At 38.9% G+C, this 18450-nt stretch overlaps 1 long non-coding RNA gene and 1 pseudogene across 1 annotated transcript in view; both read right to left on the minus strand.

Moving 5' to 3' along the window:
* LOC132235471 (uncharacterized) overlaps window positions 1–18450 on the minus strand; it is a 189437-nt gene that overhangs the window by 13708 nt on the left and 157279 nt on the right. The window lies entirely within an intron of this gene.
* On the minus strand, window positions 13998–14498 carry LOC132234283 (small ribosomal subunit protein eS24-like; annotated as a pseudogene).

The raw sequence follows: 18450 nt of genomic DNA on the forward strand, positions 1-18450 counted from the left end.
TGATTCTAATGTGCACCAAGGTTGAGAACCACTGACCTAAGGGATTTGTCAGATGTATATATTTGAATCCTCAACTTTGTTTTATAATAAAAGCTTTAAAATTTTTTTCCCTGCACTGTTACATTAAATGGAGCAATCATCAGTTTAAATTATATTGAAAAAAGACAGCATGGGCGGGTAAAATTAGTTTCTTGGCTCTCAACCATCTAAGAATTTCAAAATTAAGATAGAATACAATGTAATAGAAAAATGTCAGAATCTATCAAACCTAGTAAGGTTTCAACATTTCTTTGTTTAAAAAATATTTTTTTTATTTCAGAGAGGAAGGGAGAAGGAGAGAGAATCATGGATAAGCTGCCTCCTGCATGCCCCTCACTGGGGACTGATCCCAAAACCTGGGCTCCTGGTTCATAGGTCAATGCTCAACCATTGAGCCACACTGGCCGGGCAGTATTTCATTAATTTTCTTTTCATCTGTGACTAATCTATTAAATCCATCCAATGTTGTTGGAATTTTTATTAGTGTTTTTTTTATTTCTAAAAGTTCCACTTAGTTCATTTTTATCGCCGTAGTTTATTATTCTTTGCAGGTATCTTCAATATAGATTTAAACCCAGTTAGCATAATTGTTTTACGGTCACTGTATGATAGTTCCAGTATCTGAAGTCTGCCAGACTGTTTCTAATGTCTATTTTTGTGCTGGTTCTCCCTCATGAAAGTCTAGCTTCCTTGAGTTCCTAGTTATATTTGTGTACTGGTCATTGCTTTTGAGGCCTAGGATGAAGATATCCTCTTCCAGAAAGAATATTGCATATCCTGCCAAACAGAGTCCTGCGGGCACTTAGCTTTTGGTGTGTTTTTTTGTTTTGTTTTATGGGAAGGATGTTTGTCTTTTTTTTTTTTAATTTAGTTTTTGGCTTTAGGCTTCCTGGGCAACCCAGGAGGTTCCAAAAAACTGTAATTGGGGATAGGTGAACACATGGATATATGGGGAGAGTGGTGCTCTCAGAGGGCTTAGAACAGCGGTTCTCAACCTGTGGGTCACGACCCCTTTGGCGGTCAAACGATCCTTTCACAGGGGTCGCCTAAATACATCCTGCATATCAGATATTTACATTATGATTCATAACAGTAGCAACATTACAGTTATGAAGTAGCAACGAAAATAATTTTATGGTTGGGAGTCACCACAACATGAGGAACTGTATTAAATGGTCGTGGCATTAGGAAGGTTGAGAACCACTGGCTTAGAGGCTCCATACCCCTTCTCTATACCTTGACGTATGCATCTCTTCCATGAATTATATTTTTATTTTTAATTATATATTTTTGTAATATTATATTTTCTTACAATGAGCCAGAAATCTGGTAAGTAAAATGTTTCTCTGAGTTCTGTGAATGCCAGGTGATAACCGGGACTTGAGATTGGCATCTGAAGGGAAGCAGCAGTTGGTAGAACTGAGCCCTTAACCTGTGGGATCTGACACTACCTATTGGTAGAGTGTGTCAGAATTGCTTGTTGATTTGGGAGCACCTCCCACACACGTTGAAAGGGGTTCCAGGATTAATTATCATTTTCTCCCATAAATACTTCCTGATCTCATGTCCTGTCCTTCTCAGCCGCAGCCCATAGTTTTCTCACAAAACGCTGTACTTGCTGGCAGCCTTATCCTTCAATCCAACCCTGCCCTGGAAACTCTAAGCCTAGTTTAATATGCAACCCACCTTCCATGGACCTATTGCCCCAGTTTGTTTTTTTTCACTCCTCTTTGTATCTCTGACCTTGTGCAGTCCCCTCCCACACTGATTCTGGGCTGTTCATGACTTGCTTTGGTCAAGGGACATTAGCAACTATGATTCAAGCAATGGCTTAAAAAAGGGCTGCCAAATACGAGCTTGCTCTCTTTCTGCTCTTTAGAACACTTGAGCTCACTAATTTAAGAAACCCGAGGTAGCCTGCTGGAGAATGTATTTGAAAATTAGAAAATGCAGTTTTTTGCCCTCGCCGGTTTGGCTCAGTGGATGGAGTATTAGCCTGCAGACTGAAGAGTCCCTCCCGGGTTTGATTCTGGCCAAGGACATATGCTCGGGTTGCAGGCACGATCCCCAGTAGGTGGCGTGCAGGGGGCAGCCAATCAGTGATTCTCTCTCTCAACATTGATGTTCCTATCTCCCTTTCATTTCCTCTCTGAAATCAATAAAAATATATATATATAAAAAGAAAATGCAGTTTTCAAAGGGCTTCAAAAAGTTTAAAGGCAGCAAGGTGTAGTAGAAAGAACATGGATTTTATAGTCAGTCTTGGTTTCAAATCACTGCTCTGTCACCTGCTTTGTGACTTTATATTGTCTTTTTTTTTTCCTCACCAGAAAGTGAGAATACTGTTGAATGACAAAAATTCAACCAAATAACTTTTAGAGATCTAATTGGCTCTATTGAAAGATTCGTGAATCAGGCAGCATCCCATCTAGCAAATAGAAAGGAATTCTGTAGAGCTATAGAAAATGAAAAGTTTTTAAAGGTGCAAAAGGGGCAGGAAAAAGGGAAATTATTAGCAAAGAGTGCATTGTTTCAAGGAAGGCTATCCTCCTAAGAGGAACCAAAGGTATCTGTTGGGTAGATTATCTCAGTAGGGCTGACCAGGTCATTCCATGTTGAAAGTTAGAGTCTTGCCCACCAGGTGTGGGTCAGTGGTTGAGCATGGACCTATGAACCAGGAGGCCATGATTTGATTCCCAGTCAGGGCACGTGTCTGAGTTGTGGGCTCAATTCCCAGTGTGGCGTGTGCAGGAGGCAGCCGGTCAATGATTCTCTCTCATTGTTTGAAGTTTCTAGCTCTCTCTACCTCTCCCTTCTCTGAAATATATATATATGTATATTTTAAAATGTTAGATTCCTGGGAAACTGAAACTGCAATTAGGTTAAGTATTAAATATTGGTTTACTGATGTAGGGTCTAGCATAACTTACTCCATTTTGGGCCTATTGTCTCCTTTTTAAACAATACCTACCTCCTGTGGCTATTTGAAGGCTTAAATTACACAATATACTTACTAGTCGATGCCTGGAACAGGGCTTCGCATATAGCAGGTACTCGGTAACTATTTGCTCTCCTTTTCTCTCTCTCTCCAAAATAAATACCAGCTCACACTCATGTCAACAGCTCTCTATCCTTAACCTTGTTAAATGTCAAGTGTTGCTCTTATTGGAATAATTTCTCCTGCCTACCCCTTCCTGGGTGGTTTGTTGGGCATAGCAGATGGGAAGAAGAAACTTGTTCCAGGAGACAGAGCAAGAGAATTGAGAAGAAAACCCGAGATTAAATCTATGCACAGTGATATTGGTGTCATTACAAATGTACAATGCTACAATCAAATTAGATTCCTTGTTACCGTTACTATCACTAAGAACGGCACACAAACAGGAGACACCCATTTTTTTCCCAATACCCACACAGCCGTTATTGTTGTTGTTGTTTTGAGGTGGGAATTGAAACCACCTTCCTCACACTGTAGGAGTCCAAGTGGTAGAACTTTTCTTTTGTTCAACAATCTACAAAGTGAAAACCGAGGGCTAGAATCCAGTGTTGTCGCTGTTTGGTATCATGTAGATGTGGCTTATTCTAACCTTATCATAGAGTAGTTTAAGAAGTTTTTAATCTTTCTGAATTTGTCTCTCCTTACTCTATTCGTTGGAAGTTCAGTTCAAGGTTGCCATGTTGCACGTCTTCAGGGAGGCCACTCACATCGATTGCACAGGGAGTGAAACTTTCTTCAGAAACTGTAACAAAGACCCAAATAATGGTGGCATAAACAAGATAGGAATTCTTTCTTACTTACGTGACTAAGTGTATACAGTCCAGGGCTGATGTATAGACTCCACAGTGTTGGAGACTTAGATTTTAATGATTTCAGTCTTATTGTTCTTATTACCATCCATAATGTGTTGCTCTTATCCATGTGGCCCAAGATGAAAAGTCAACATTTAATCCAGCAGAGAGAGGGAAAGCAAAGAGGAGGGCATGTTGTTTACCTTGAGCAGTACAAGCCACAAGTTGCACATTCTACCCATATCACCTCGCTGTCCCTCGCTGTGAGAGAGGCTGGGAAATGTAAACCTTAGTTATATAGCAATGTGCCCACCAAGAATTCTATTACTCAGCGGGGCTGGGCCCCGGGTCTGTACGGTATGGTTTGCTATAAAACTCAAAATTTTCCAAAAAAAAAAATCTATTACTTTCCAAGAATGGATATTTAGAAACAACTACTCTCTCTCTGCCTTAATTGTAAGATTTTTGTGAATTTAGTAAGTACATCACATAAAGTAGATGCTCAAAAAAGTTCTTCCTTTCTCTTTTTCCATAACCCTACTCTCACCCTTTTACCCAAAAAGGAAACTTATTTCCAACAGCCACGTATTAGCACAACATTGACAACATATAAATAAGAATTGTGGAGATTTCTTTCTTTATTATTATTATTTTTTTATTGTTTATTAACTGGCTATTCACAAAGTTCATCTCTTCTAATAGTGTGGAACACTATAATAGATGCATGGGAGGTGCTGCAGAAGTAAAAAGCTTGGTAAAGGGCAGCACCAGAAAGAACCTTGTATGTACTGATTTTGATCAGAAGGTTGGTTAATAAGAACTGAGTAAGATAATGGAAATGGTTGTAAGCAAATTTATGTGAGCAGTTCAGGAGACCCCACCATAGCCAAGGTCCAAATGACTATGAGAGTCACTTTGACCTGTTGATTAAGGGATAAATTGGTGGCCTGGGGAAGAAAGGATCTTGAGGGAATACAATCTGGGCTTGGGTGGAAATATTTTTTATTGACAGGAGAGAAAAGTTGACCTTCAAGGGTCAGGTATAGAAAAAAGTGCTTTTGACGAAATGGGGAGTAAACAAAGGATAATCTTAAAGAAAGCGCATTCATTCACTCATTTATGTACTTATTTATTAATTAGTAGTAGACACTATAAAATGGGTGGAAGAAACATAGGCTGTGGCGCTCGCTGCACAAAAAGGATGATGCACAAATTCATGAAGCATTCCATATTTCTTAGAAAATAAAGCATAGGCTGTGCCTTCAAGAATCTTAGTATGCTAAGGAGATTGAGTAATGCAGACCCGTATACTTACTTACACATTGCCTAATCTATATATGGATTCTACTCAGTGACACCTTCAAATGGTACGGTAGAATAGCAATGTAGGTATTACCATAAAATCCATGCATAGTCAAGTCAGAATACAAAGCCCTTGAAAACATTATGCATATTGTTTAAACTTTTGGTCAGAATCAATATCCACATACACTTCTCTCCTCTTCTCCCAAAATCAGTATTGAAAATAGCATAGTCTCCTCTTAAATAGCATGGAGGTCCTTTTAAATAGGATCTCTGCAGTGGTATTCATTGCAATAGATCTTTACTTGTAAATAAAATATTTGTTCAATAGTATTATCTAACTATTTGAGACTTTCTCAAAAACTTAGATACTATGTAATTTGTCATTAACTGACATGGCTTCAAGCCCAGCTTCCTTAACAGCTAGTCCTGTAATCACTGGCAAGTCACTTAATCCCTCTGATCTATAGGTTACTATAAAATGGAGATAGTAATGCTAGCTAGCCCTGTCCACTTCACAGGATTGTTGCCATGATCTCAGTAGAAATAAAAAAAAAAAACTTACATAGAACAGTGATTTTATTTTTAATTGCTATGGTTTCAGGCCTTGAACATATACTAGCATCCAGGGTAATACTAAATTGTCACCAAACTTTTCGGAGCACCTTGAAAGATGAGCTCCGACTGAATTTCTCTGTTTCTTTGCTGAAATACCAAACAACCTTATGTTTACAATTCCTGTTTCTGTTTCTGCATGTTTCCTTCCTAATAATTGTTGAAATGAGAAGTGGTTTAAGTGTTTAAGCCACTGGAACTACTGAGGCAAAAGGTAATATATTATGGCAATAGGAAACAAAATTAATGTTATGGAAGCCCTAACCTAGGAGTAGAATTACTTACATTATCTCAGTCCCTTTTAGTCCTCACAACAATGCTGTAGGGTAGGATTATTTAATGAAGAAACAAGACTCAGTGGGTTAGTGATTTGCCCCAAATCCCACAGCTGTTAAGTGTAGAGCAGGAATTCAACCCCAAGTTTCATTTACAGAGATTAACTTTTTTTTTTTCTACCTAAGTCACAAATGATGTTGATTCTGCTGGACTGGGATCCATGTTTTAAGAATCACTGGGAAAGCCCTGGCCTATTTGCTCAGTGGCTAGAATCTCAGCCTGTAGACTGAAAGGTTCCGGATTCAATTCCTGTCAAGGGCACATACCTTGGTTGCAGGCTCCTACCCAGCCCAGGCCCTGGTTGGGGCTCGTGCAGGAGGCAACCAAATCAATGTGTTTCTCTCACATCGATGTTTCTCTCTCTCTTTCCCTCTCTCTTCCACTCTCCCTAAAAATCAGTGGAAAAATATTCTCGGGTGAGGATTAACATACACGCATGCATGCATAAATACATAAATAGATTGTCCCTTAAGAACTTATTTTTTAAAAAAAGACTCACTGGGCAAGACTCTGCTGTATTTATCTTCTAGTATCTGTAATACTGTATTAAACATTGGGCTGCAAGACTAGAATGTACTGGCTAGGGAGCAACTCAGGTTACCACTTTTGAAGCACACACACTCCTTTTTGTGTGCACTAAAATAAGAGGAACAAAAAACACATGAGATATATAGAAAACAAGATTTAAAAAAATAGCAAGTGCAAATCCAATTCAACAGCATTACATCTGAATGAATTAACCAACCCAATCAAAAGGCAGACATGGTCAAAGTGCATTTAAAGAAAAAGATCCAACTTTATACTGTCTACGCTTTAGATTTTAAGATAGTAAAAGAGTGGAAAAGGTATATCATGAAAACAACAAAAGAAAGCTAGAATGGCTGTACTAATATCAGACAAAATACTCCAAGTTGGTTCACAAAAAATGCTTTTACAGATAAAAAGGGATAGAACAACTAGATAGAAGACCAGTAAGAAAATAGAAGACTTAAGCAGTGCTATTAGGTCCAATGGACATCTAAAAGCATTCCACCCGCCGAAACCGGTTTGGCTCAGTGGATAGAGCGTCGGCCTGCGGACTGAAAGGTCCCAGGTTCGATTCCGGTCAAGGGCATGTACCTGGGTTGCGGGCATATCCCCAGTAGGAGATGTGCAGGAGGCAGCTGATCGATGTTTCTCTCTCATCGATGTTTCTAACTCTCTATCTCTCTCCCTTCCTCTCTGTAAAAAATCAATAAAATATATTAAAAAAAAAAAAAAAAAAAAAAAAAAATAAAAGCATTCCACCCAACAGCAGCAGAATACACAGTCTTCTCAAGTGCACATGGGAGATTCTCCAGCATAGACCATACACTAACCATACCATAAACCTAAATACACTTTAGAGGATAGAAATAATACAAAATGTGTCCCACAACAAGAATGGAATGAGATTAAAAATCAATAACAGAAAGAATTTGGGGAAACTCAAAAGTATGTTTTATTTATTTATTTTTGCATAAGTCTGAGCCCAGTCCCTGATGCAAGCCCCACAGCTCAGGGAAGTGCACTGTGCGTGAGGACCCACTCAAGTATGTTTAATTTAAACAACACACTCCTAAACACCAAAAGGGTCAAAGGAGGGGGGAAAATACGGAAATTTGAAAAAATTTTGAGATAAATGAGAATGAAAGTACAACAATGAAAAAACTTATGAGAGGAAAGTAAAGAAGTGCTTATAAATATTAAACGTTGTGTTGGAAGCCCAGAATGTACTGGCTAGGGAACAACTCAGGCTACCACTCTTTTTTTTTTTTTTTTTTTTTTGTTTTTGTTTTTTTTTTGTTTTGTTTTGTTTTTTAATTAAATCTTTATTGTTCATATTATTACATTTGTTCCTTTTTTCCCCCCCCATAACTCCCCTCCTCCCAGTTCCCGCCCTACCCTCCGCCCTCACTCCCCACCCACTGTCCTCATCCATAGGTGCACGATTTTTGTCCAGTCTCTTCCCACATCTCCCACACCCCTTTCCCCCCCAAGAATAGTCAGTCCATTCCCTTTCTATGTCCCTGATTCTATTATAATCAACAGTTCATTCTGTTCATCAGATTATTTATTCACTTGATTCTTAGATTCACTTGTTGATAGATGCATATTTGTTGTTCATAATTTGTATCTTTACCTTTTTCTTCCTCTTCCTCTTCTTAAAGGATACCTTTCAGCATTTCATATAATCCTGGTTTGGTGGTGATGAACTCCTTTAGCTTTTCCTTATCTGTGAAGCTCTTTATCTGACCTTCAATTCTGAATGATAGCTTTGCTGGATAAAGTAATCTTGGTTGTAGGTTCTTGGTATTCATCACTTTGAATATTTCTTGCCACTCCCTTCTGGCCTGCAAAGTTTCTGTTGAGAAATCAGCTGACAGTCGTATGGGTATTCCCTTGTAGGTAACTGAGTTTCTTTCTCTTGCTGTTTTTAAGATTCTCTCTTTATCTTTTGCTCTTGGCATTTTAATTATGATGTGTCTTGGTGTGGTCCTCTTTGGATTCCTTTTCTTTGGGGTTCTCCGCGCTTCTTGGACCTGTAAGTCCATTTCTTTCACCAGGTGGGGGAAGTTTTCTGTCATTATTTCTTCAAATAGGTTTTCAATATCTTGCTCTCTCTCATCTTCTGGCACCCCTATAATTCTGATGTTGGTACGCTTGAAGTTGTCCCAGAGGCTCCTTACACTATCCTCGCATTTTTGGATTCTTTTTTCATTTTGCTTTTCCGGTTGGATGTTTTTTGCTTCCTCGCATTTCAAATCATTGACTTGATTCTTGCGCTCCTCTGGTCTGCTGTCGGGCGTCTGTATAATATTCGTTATTTCAGTCCGTGTGTGCTTAATTTCTAGTTGGTTCCCCAATATAAGATCGAGGGTCTTATTAGTTTTCGTGTAGATCTCATTAAGTTTATCGGCAGCTTCTAAACAGTTCTTGAGAGACCTTAAAAGTGTGGTTCTGAACTCTATTTCTTCCATTGATAATTTTGTCCTGTTTCTTTGTCTCCGCATTTTGTTATGCTTCCTTGGTGCACCCCCTAGTGGTCTTTGTTCGCAGTCTTATAGATAAATCTTGATTGCTGTAGCTAATTCCAGGGAGGGTTTGACCTCCAGGCCAAGTGGCTATGAGATTCAGCTGTGTCAGCGGTGAGAGAACTTCTGTCCTCTAGGGAGGTGCTAATCTAGCCTTTTCCTGAGGCTATCCGGCAAATGCCTCTGTGCAGGGCTTGGGCAGGGCGGGTCGAACAGGATCAACAGCGTGGGCCGGAGAGAGCAGTTATGGCGGCTCTCAGTCCTGTCCCAAGGGGCTCTGCCTCTCTGAGTCCCAGCACCCGCTGCAAAGCTCGGAGAGAAAGCTGCACTCGCTCTGACCGAAGCCAGACAGTCCCGCTTCTCCCGCCTGAGTCTGGGTCCCTAAAGACTCGCCCGGATCTGGAGCTCAGAGTCTGCGACTCCCTCCCGATTGAAAACAACAACCTCGCCCTCCGCCGCCAGCCCGCTCCGCACACTCCGCACCTCAGAATTTGACTTCAGCACTGCGCCTCCTCTGAGTGTCCGTATGCGTTTCTCTTTCCTCCTAGTTGTAGGACTTCCACTCAGCCAGCGCCCCTGTGGTTCTGGGTGATGTCCCTTCCGTTTTTTCGTTTCACTTTTGAAGTAGTTGTTCAAAGCAGCAAACTCCGGCGTTAACCTATGCCGCCATCTTGGTTCTCCCCAGGCTACCACTCTTGAAACATACACACTCCTTTTTTTGTGCACTTATGTGTAAAAACAAATAAGAGGAACAAAAAAATGTATAGCTGAAAATATCTATATTAAAAAAGAAGGAAGATCTTTAGTAATAACCTTCTACCTTAAGACACAAGAAAAAGAAGAGCAAACTAAATCTTAAGCAAGCAGAATAAAGGAAAGAATAAAGATTAGAGAGGAAATGAATGAAATGAGAATAGAAGAACAATAGAGAATATAAGTGAAAACAAAAGCTGGTCCTTTGACAAGATCAACAAAACTGACAAACCTTTATCTAGATTGACCAAGAAAAAAGAAAAGACTCAAATTATTAGAATCAAATAAAATAGGGGACATTATTGCTGACTTTACAGAAATAAAAAGAATTATAAAGAATACTATGAAAAATTACATGCCAGTAAATTAGATAACTTAGACAAAATAAAGACACAAAACTGACTCAATATGCAATAGACCCATAAAATATATTGGTACTAAAAATCTATCTCCATACACAAAAAGGCAAGGCTCAGATAACTTCATTGGTAAAGTTTACCAAACATTTAAAAGAAGAATTCATACTAATTTGTCACAAACTCTTGCAATCTCATTCCCATCTCATTCTATGAGGCTAGTATTACCCTGAAAACAAAACTAGATAAGCATCACAAAAAGGAAAACTAAAACCCAGTATCTCTTATGATTATGATGCAACATCCTCACAAAATACTAACAAATAAAAGTTATACACAATGATCAAATGGGATATATTTCAGGAAAGTGACATAGCTTAATATCCAAAAATCAATAAATGTTATACATCATATCAACACAAAAGTAAAAACCACATGATCACCTCAATAGATGACAAACCTTTATCTAAATTGACCAAGAAAAAAATAAAAGGCATTGACAAAATGCAAAACACTTTCTTTTTTTCTTTCTTTTTTAAAAATATATTTTATTGATTTTTTACAGAGAGGAAGGGAGGGGGATAGAAAGTTAGAAACATCGATGAGAGAGAAACATCGATCAGCTGCCTCCTGCACACTCCCCACTGGGTATGTGCCCGCAACCGAGGTACATGCCCTTGACCGGAATCGAACCTGGGACCCTTGAGTCCACAGGCTGGTGCTCTATCCACTGAGCCAAACCGGTTAGGGCCAAAACACTTTCATGATAAAAACACAACAAACTAGGAATAAAAGGGAGCTTCCTCAACCTGATAAAGAGCGTCTATGAAATCCCACCATTAACTGTATACTTGAAAGACTAGGTTATTTCTTCCTAAGATCAGGACTAAGACAAGGATGTTTACTGTTGCTACTTCCATTCAACATAATACGGAGGTTCTAGCAGTGAAATTAGGCAAGAAAGAAAAAATAAAAGGCATCCAGATTGGAAAAGGAGAAATAAAATTGTATTCACAGATAGTATGATCTTATATATAGAGAATAAAAAGAAATGCAAAGAAAAGTATTAAAGCTATAAAGTAGTACATTAAGGTTGTAGGATACAAGATCAATATACCAAAAGCTATTATATTTTTATACACTGGCAATAAACAGTTAGAAAATGAAATTAAGAAACAATTCTATTTACAATAGCATCAAAAAGAATAAAATATCTAGGGATAAATTTGATAGAGTAAGTACAAAATGAATGCATAAATAGAAAAAAAACTATGTGTCTATGATTAATTTTCAACAAGAGTGCCAAGACCATCAAATGGGGAAAGAATAGTTCTTTCAACAAATGATGCTGGAGCAACTAGATAGCCACATGCAAAAGAATGAAATTAGATTCTCACTTCATACCATATTCAAAAATTAACTCATGGGCCAAAGATATAAATTTATTTAATTATAAAACACTTAGCAAAAATAGAGGTAAATTTTGACCTCCAATTTATTAATTGACTCTTAGATGTGACACCAAAAGCACAAACAAAAAAAGGAAAACATATATATAAGTTGTGCTTCATCAGAATTTAAAACTTTTTAGCTTCAAATGACCCTATCAACAAAGTGACAATCCACAGAATAGGAGAAAATATTTGCAAATCATATTTGTGAAGGGGTTTCAATATAGAAAATATAAAGAACTCTATCAACTCAATAATAAGACACATTATCTCATTTAAATGGGCAAAAGATCTGAGGGGAGATTTCTCAAAAAAAAAAAAAAAGAAAAGAAAGAAAAAATATATAAATGGCCAAGAAGCACATGTAAAACTGAATGTCATCAATAGTCCTTAGGGGAACGCAAATCAAAATTACAATGGGATATTACTTCAACCACTAAGATGGCTATAATTGAAAAGTCAGATAATTACAAATGTTGGTGAGGATATTAAGAAATCAGAACATTTATACACGTTGGTGGGTATATTAATTTGTGCAGTGACTTTGCAAAACAGATTGGCAGTTTTTCAAAATGTTAGACATAGAGTTTTCATATAATCTGGCAATTCCATTCCTACGTATATAACCCAAAGAGTTGAAAACAGATGTTCAAACAAAAACTTGCTCACAAATATTTATAGCAACACTATTCACAAAAGCAAAAAAAGAGAAATAACCCAATAGTTCATCAACAGATAAATAGATAAACAACAGGTCTTTGGAATATTATTCAGCCATAAAAAAGAATGGCACATATTACAACATAGATGAACCTTGTAAATGTTATGCTAAGTAAAAGAATCCAGACACAAAAGACCAGAGTTACCAGATCCTTAAAGCCACAAACCAGATTAGTGATATTCTGGAGGGGCAGGAGGAGGGAGGAGTGGGAGAGGAAATAAGTGGTTACTGTTTAATTGCAGGATTTCCTTTCAGGGTGATGAAAATGTTCAGGAACTAGGTAGTGGTCACAGTGCCACAATATTGTGAATATACTAACCTAGAGGCCCAATGTACAAAAATTCATGCAAGAGTAGGCCTTCCTTCCCCCGGCTTCCGGCACCAACTTCCCTTCAGCCCTGCTTTTGTCAGGAAGGATGTCCAGAATGACGTCTGGAAGACGTCTGGTCTAATTAGCATATTACCCTTTTATTATTATAGATGACACTAATGGTAAATTTTATTTGTATTTTACCATAATAATGGTGAAATAAAAACCCAGAAAGTACAAAAAAGCAAACTGGCTTCAATAATAAAAATGGATTTTAAAATTTGGACAATGGGCCCAGCTGGTGTGGCTCAGTGATTGAGCATCAACCCATGAACCAGGAGATCAATGTTCGATTCCTCGTCAGGGCACATGCCTGGGTTGTGAGCTCAATTCCCAGTAGGGAGTGTGCAGGAGGCAGCTGATCAATGATTCTCTCTTTCTTTGTTTGTTTTTTTAAATTGGTACCACTTTTTTTTTTTACATATTTTTATTGATTTCAGAGAGGATGGGGAGGGAGAAAGAGATAGAAACATCAATGATGAGGGAGAATCATTGATTGGCTACCTTCTGCATGCACCACACTTGGGATCGATGCTCTATCCACTGAGCAAAACTGGCTAGGGCAATGATTCTCTCTCATCATTGATGTTTCCATCTCTCTCCTCTCCCTTCCTCTCTCTGAAATAAAAAAAAAATATATTTTTTAAAAATTGGGCTAATGGGGCCAAATATATGGTTACAGAAGATGATTCGACTTTGGGTGGTTGGCACACAATGCAATATACAGATCATGTATCATAGAAATGTACACTTGAAACCTATATGATTTTAATCACCAATGTCACCCCAATAAATTTAATTTAAAAAAATGGAAAAAAATTGATTTTTTAAAAATTTCTTAAAGTAAGTTAGAGCCTTTTACTTCATATGGTATGCCAGCTGTCAAAATATACAGTTCAGAGTTACTCTGGTAGGTTGTGGGGAGCCATGACAATTTATTGAGCAGTGCAGTGACACGATAAGAGTTCTGCTTTAGCAAATCCATCTGGCATGACAAGTTTAATTGGAGGGAGATGAACTAGAGGCCAAGATCATTTATAACAGTCTAAGCCCCTTAAGCCCCTAAATTGGGTATGGTAGGAATGGCAAAAATACATGAAAAACTTTATTTGCCCTTTTGTCATCTTTTATTTATTTATTTACTTACTTACTAGTGGCCCAGTGCACAAAATTCGTGCACATTAAAAGGGAATTAATTAGAGGAAATATATATTTTTTAAGTTTATAGTTTATTAATCCTCTCATGAAAAATCTGCACAACCATCACAGATAAAGTCACCGAAGAATCTTTACTCCTTCTGTAGTTCAATCTCCAGCTCACTTTTTGCCAGCACCAACGGTGGCCTTTGCAGTCCCCCCTGACTTTCTTCATTCTGTTCTTGCATTCCTTTCTCTGTTTTCTTGAGGTCTTTTTCTCATATAGGCCATGTCTTGCAAGTCTATGTTTGGGTTCATTTTTCTTTGCATAATCCAAGGAATCATAAATCATGCCAAAGCCAGTGGTCTTGCCACCACCAAAGTGGGTTCTGAGTCCAAACACAAAGATGACATCAGGTGTGGTCTTATACATTTTGGCTAGTTTTTCCCAGATTTCTGTCTTGGGTACAGTTACCTTCCCAGGGTGAAGGACATCAATGACCATTTGCTTCCGCTGAAGTAGTCTGTTGATCATGAACTTCCTGGTCTGATGGTTACTGTGTCATTCATGATGAAGGTTGGTCTTTGGAAATATTTTAATATTACTATTTGCCCTTTCTCTATAATAGAAGTGTCAGAGATGAAAGAAAATTAGTAAAATGTATATGAAAATCTCCCTCCTCTCAGAATCTGAGTCAAGTCCCCGCCCACCTGCACGCACTTCGAAATTGCAGGAGACCCAGACCCAGCAGGCCCCACCCCCATTGGGTGAGACCCAGACCCCGGCAGCCCCATCCCCTTCAAGCCCCACTGGGCAGGGGGCACAGCCTCAGGTCCCCCCGGCCTAGCGCTGGGAAGGGGTCATGGCCTGAAGTCCCCCACCCTGGCCAGGTGTCACGCATCCTCAGGTCCCTGCTGTTCAGTATGTGCACATCAAGGAGTGATGACTATTTGCATATTAGCCTTTTATTATTATGATTTATTTAAATATATTTTTATTGATTTCAGAGAGGCAGGGAGAGGGAGAGAGATAGAAATATCAATGATGAGAGAGAATCATTGAGGGATCAAGCCTGCAACCTGGACATGTGCCCTTGGTGGGAATCAAACCCTGGACCCTTCAGCCCGCAGGCCAACGCTCCATCCTTTGAGCCAAACCAGCTAGGGCTTGTCTTCTTTTATATGCATTGTGCCTACAGTCAGTATTCTGTTACAGCAGAAGTTACCAGACTAGAAGACAAATAGCAGTATCCTTCTAGATACGGGCCTATCTAGAGCTTCCCCGGGGAAAACAATCAGACCAGGAAATATTGGGCAGCATAAAACGCTTTTTGCTAAGCAAGGAGTTGATAATATTTGCTTTCTTAGTCTATCTCCAACTGGCCTAAAATAAGTAGCAGGTGTCATTTATTGATCATTTGCTAAGTGAATTCTATGTGTGTGTGTTTTTTTATTAGCTACTTCTTTTTTACAACCCTGTGAAGTGAGTACTACTGAGGTCCATCTATGGATTGGTAAACCGGGGTTCAGAGAGAACAAGAAGCTTGCCTTTTAAGGTGAGGGGAGTTGGACTTCACATCTGACTCCTAAGCCTGTGCTCTTAAGGGAAAAAAAGTTAAAACTGAGAAGCATGGTGTCTTTGCTGCTCTGATCATGTCTCTATTCCATTCGAGTTTATCACAGTTTGCTTTCAGAAGGGCCAGCATCAATTTACTGCTTTCTGGAAGTTTGAACATTTTATTTTAATCAGTTCTTTGGAGACTCACAAAAAGACTTCCTTATGTACATCCCTTCTAAGAATGATGAACTGTTACATCATAGTCTGAGAAGGATGAAGCCACAGAGCAAGGTGACACTCCGGAGGTAGGGGGTAAGGGCCTCCACCGAAGAGTTGGACTGTTCCTGTGCTAAGGATCAGAGAAGAGGTGGGAATTGAAACAAGAAACCAGAATCTTAGAGGGCCGAGAGGGGGAACTGGAGGTATTTGACTGGGAGTCACTCTTGTTTACTTGAGAAGTCGTTTTAAGGCCCTCCTGGAAGAAAAAGAAAAGTTGATCTCTGCAGAAAGCCTCGGCACCAAAGCTTTTGTTATCTTAACAAAAGATTATCTAGGTTCATGTTACTCTTTTTGTTCATTTCCCTCTTGTTATCCCTAGGCCTTTGGTAAAATCTTATTCAAATGTTTCAGCCCTATTTAACTAGGCTACAGGGAGTTTAAAAGAGAGAGCTCTGTCCAACTTAGACCACAGGCTAAACGTTGGAAGTAGGTACTGTTGAGGCCAGCCTGGAGGTGGCAGCACTGATTGTGAGCTTCCAGAAAGGAAGGTAAAACTCCGGGACATCAAAGTTGGGGTTAAGCAGCCCAGCCACTTCTCACCATTGTCCTTGTTGAGGTATCCTTTCCTCCACTGCCTGTTAAGGAGGAACAGAGAGGTGATATATATTGGATATATTGGGGGGGGCGGGGGGGGAGGGTTTCCCTATCCATTTACCTCAGAACAATGTTTTTCAGTCTGTAGGTCATTAGTAGGTCATGAAATCAATTTAGTGGGTGTCAATCAGCACTTGTTTTTAAGTGAAATGAAATAGAAAGTTCATGGTTTTATGAGCATTTGTTTCAATTTTTATGAAATGTGTGTGTGTGTGTGTGTGTGTGTGTGTGTGTGTGTTGGGTCACCATGTGAAACGTATTTTGTACTGTGGGTTATGATCAGAAAAGTTTGAAAACCATTGTTACTGGTATATATCTAATGAAATCAGACTTATCAAGGTAGGGAAATCCTTACATTTCCTTGTGTGTGTGTTTTTCCCCACTTTATAATTTGTGCCCTCGGAGATTTTTCCCTTTAACACATGTAAAAAATAACCCCCCTTTTTTAAAAAAATTCTTTTGGCTGCTTTCATTCAGGAATTTTGCATTGCTTAATAGTTCACAGCTCTGTCAACACTTTTATTTGGCCTGCCAGGAATGAAGACACATCTGCTGCTGGTGAGGTTAGGTGCCTGGAAAGAGTGATCTTTGGTGGGATTTGAACTTATTTAATCTCTTCTGAAAGAAGAGAAAGGTTTAGGCTTTTCCCTGTCACATCTGTGTCAGGACTCACCCTTGCCTGCTGATGGACAGGGACAGTGTGACTCTTCACCTGAAAGACTACCAGTTGTAATCTAGAGAAAATGAACTACTTACTACTCATCACCCCTCAATTTCTTGGTCTTTGTGGTCTTTATTATGATGCTGATAAGCTCAAGTGTCATTGTATAATGTAAATGTCTTTCTGGGATCAAGACAGGGCGCAGTGCTCCCTCTCACACCCCGTATTCCCGGGAGTTCAATCGTAAGTATTTATACCATTAATTCTGAACCTTAATCTTACTGAATTACACGTGATTAAACTGTTTCATATAAGTATGCCATAGTTAATGTGAATTAATGTATCTCTGAGACATTTTTCATCACTTTATCAGTTTAGTTTACTAGCCAGGTACTCAGATATATCCATTTAGTACAAAAGGACAGTACCACCTCAGTTATGGCTTCATTGCTTTGGGGCAAATGGTGGGGAAGTTCTTTACCAAAATGGATGAGCAAAAAGATTAACTGATATCAATCAATGATTATCACTTATAACAATTTATAGGCACTTTAAGGGAAAACTAAGGAAATCCCAACAAAAGCAAAGTTGTATTGAGTATAAATAATTAACTGATATTTAATGCATCCCTGATGGCTGGTCTAAGGCAATCATGATTATTCTATTATCCTTGCCAGTAATTAGTTCCAAATTAGTCATATAATCAATTGTGCTAGAGTTCTTAAAAATACTTCTTCACACCCAGCCAATGTGGCTAAGTGGTTGAGCATCAACCTATGAACCAGGAGATCACGGTCCGATTCCCAGTCAGGGCACATGCCCAGGTTGCAGGCTGGATCCCCAGTGGGGGTGTGCAGGAGGCAGCCGATTGCTGATTCTCATCATTGGTATTTCTATCTCTCTCTCTCCATCTCGCTTCCTCTCTGAAATCATTAAAAATATATTTAAAAAATACTTTCTCACTCCTAAGAGTGGTCGTCTTTCTCTGGATGTTGACATGCCTGCGCTATGATGCCAAGAATTTCTGCTATCATCTTTCTATTGCCTGAGGATGAAATTGTTACCAGAAGGATGAAGGATGACAGAGTAAAGGGATGGTAGAACCCTCGATGCTTCACGACATCATTATGCACCTGCATCTATCAACACTGCCCTACCTCTGAACTTCCTTGTTATATGACAATCAATTTCTTTTTGTTTGAGTATTATTGGTTTTATTAATTATTTACAGCCAAAGCCTTCTAACTGATCTACTGACTGTTAGTGCCACGTGGTAACGCTGATTTCCCCCAGGGGCTACTAAACTGCTTCCTATGACTCCTGTATTTTCAGTGTCATTAGAGAGCCCTCTGGAGAATATACATGGCTCCAAAATTTTAGAAACTCTCCCAGGTACCCAGCCCTTAATATATTGTCAGGGTTAGTTTATGTCAAAA

The sequence above is a fragment of the Myotis daubentonii genome, chromosome 5 (genome assembly GCF_963259705.1).
Source record: "Myotis daubentonii chromosome 5, mMyoDau2.1, whole genome shotgun sequence".
Lineage (NCBI taxonomy): Eukaryota > Metazoa > Chordata > Mammalia > Chiroptera > Vespertilionidae > Myotis > Myotis daubentonii.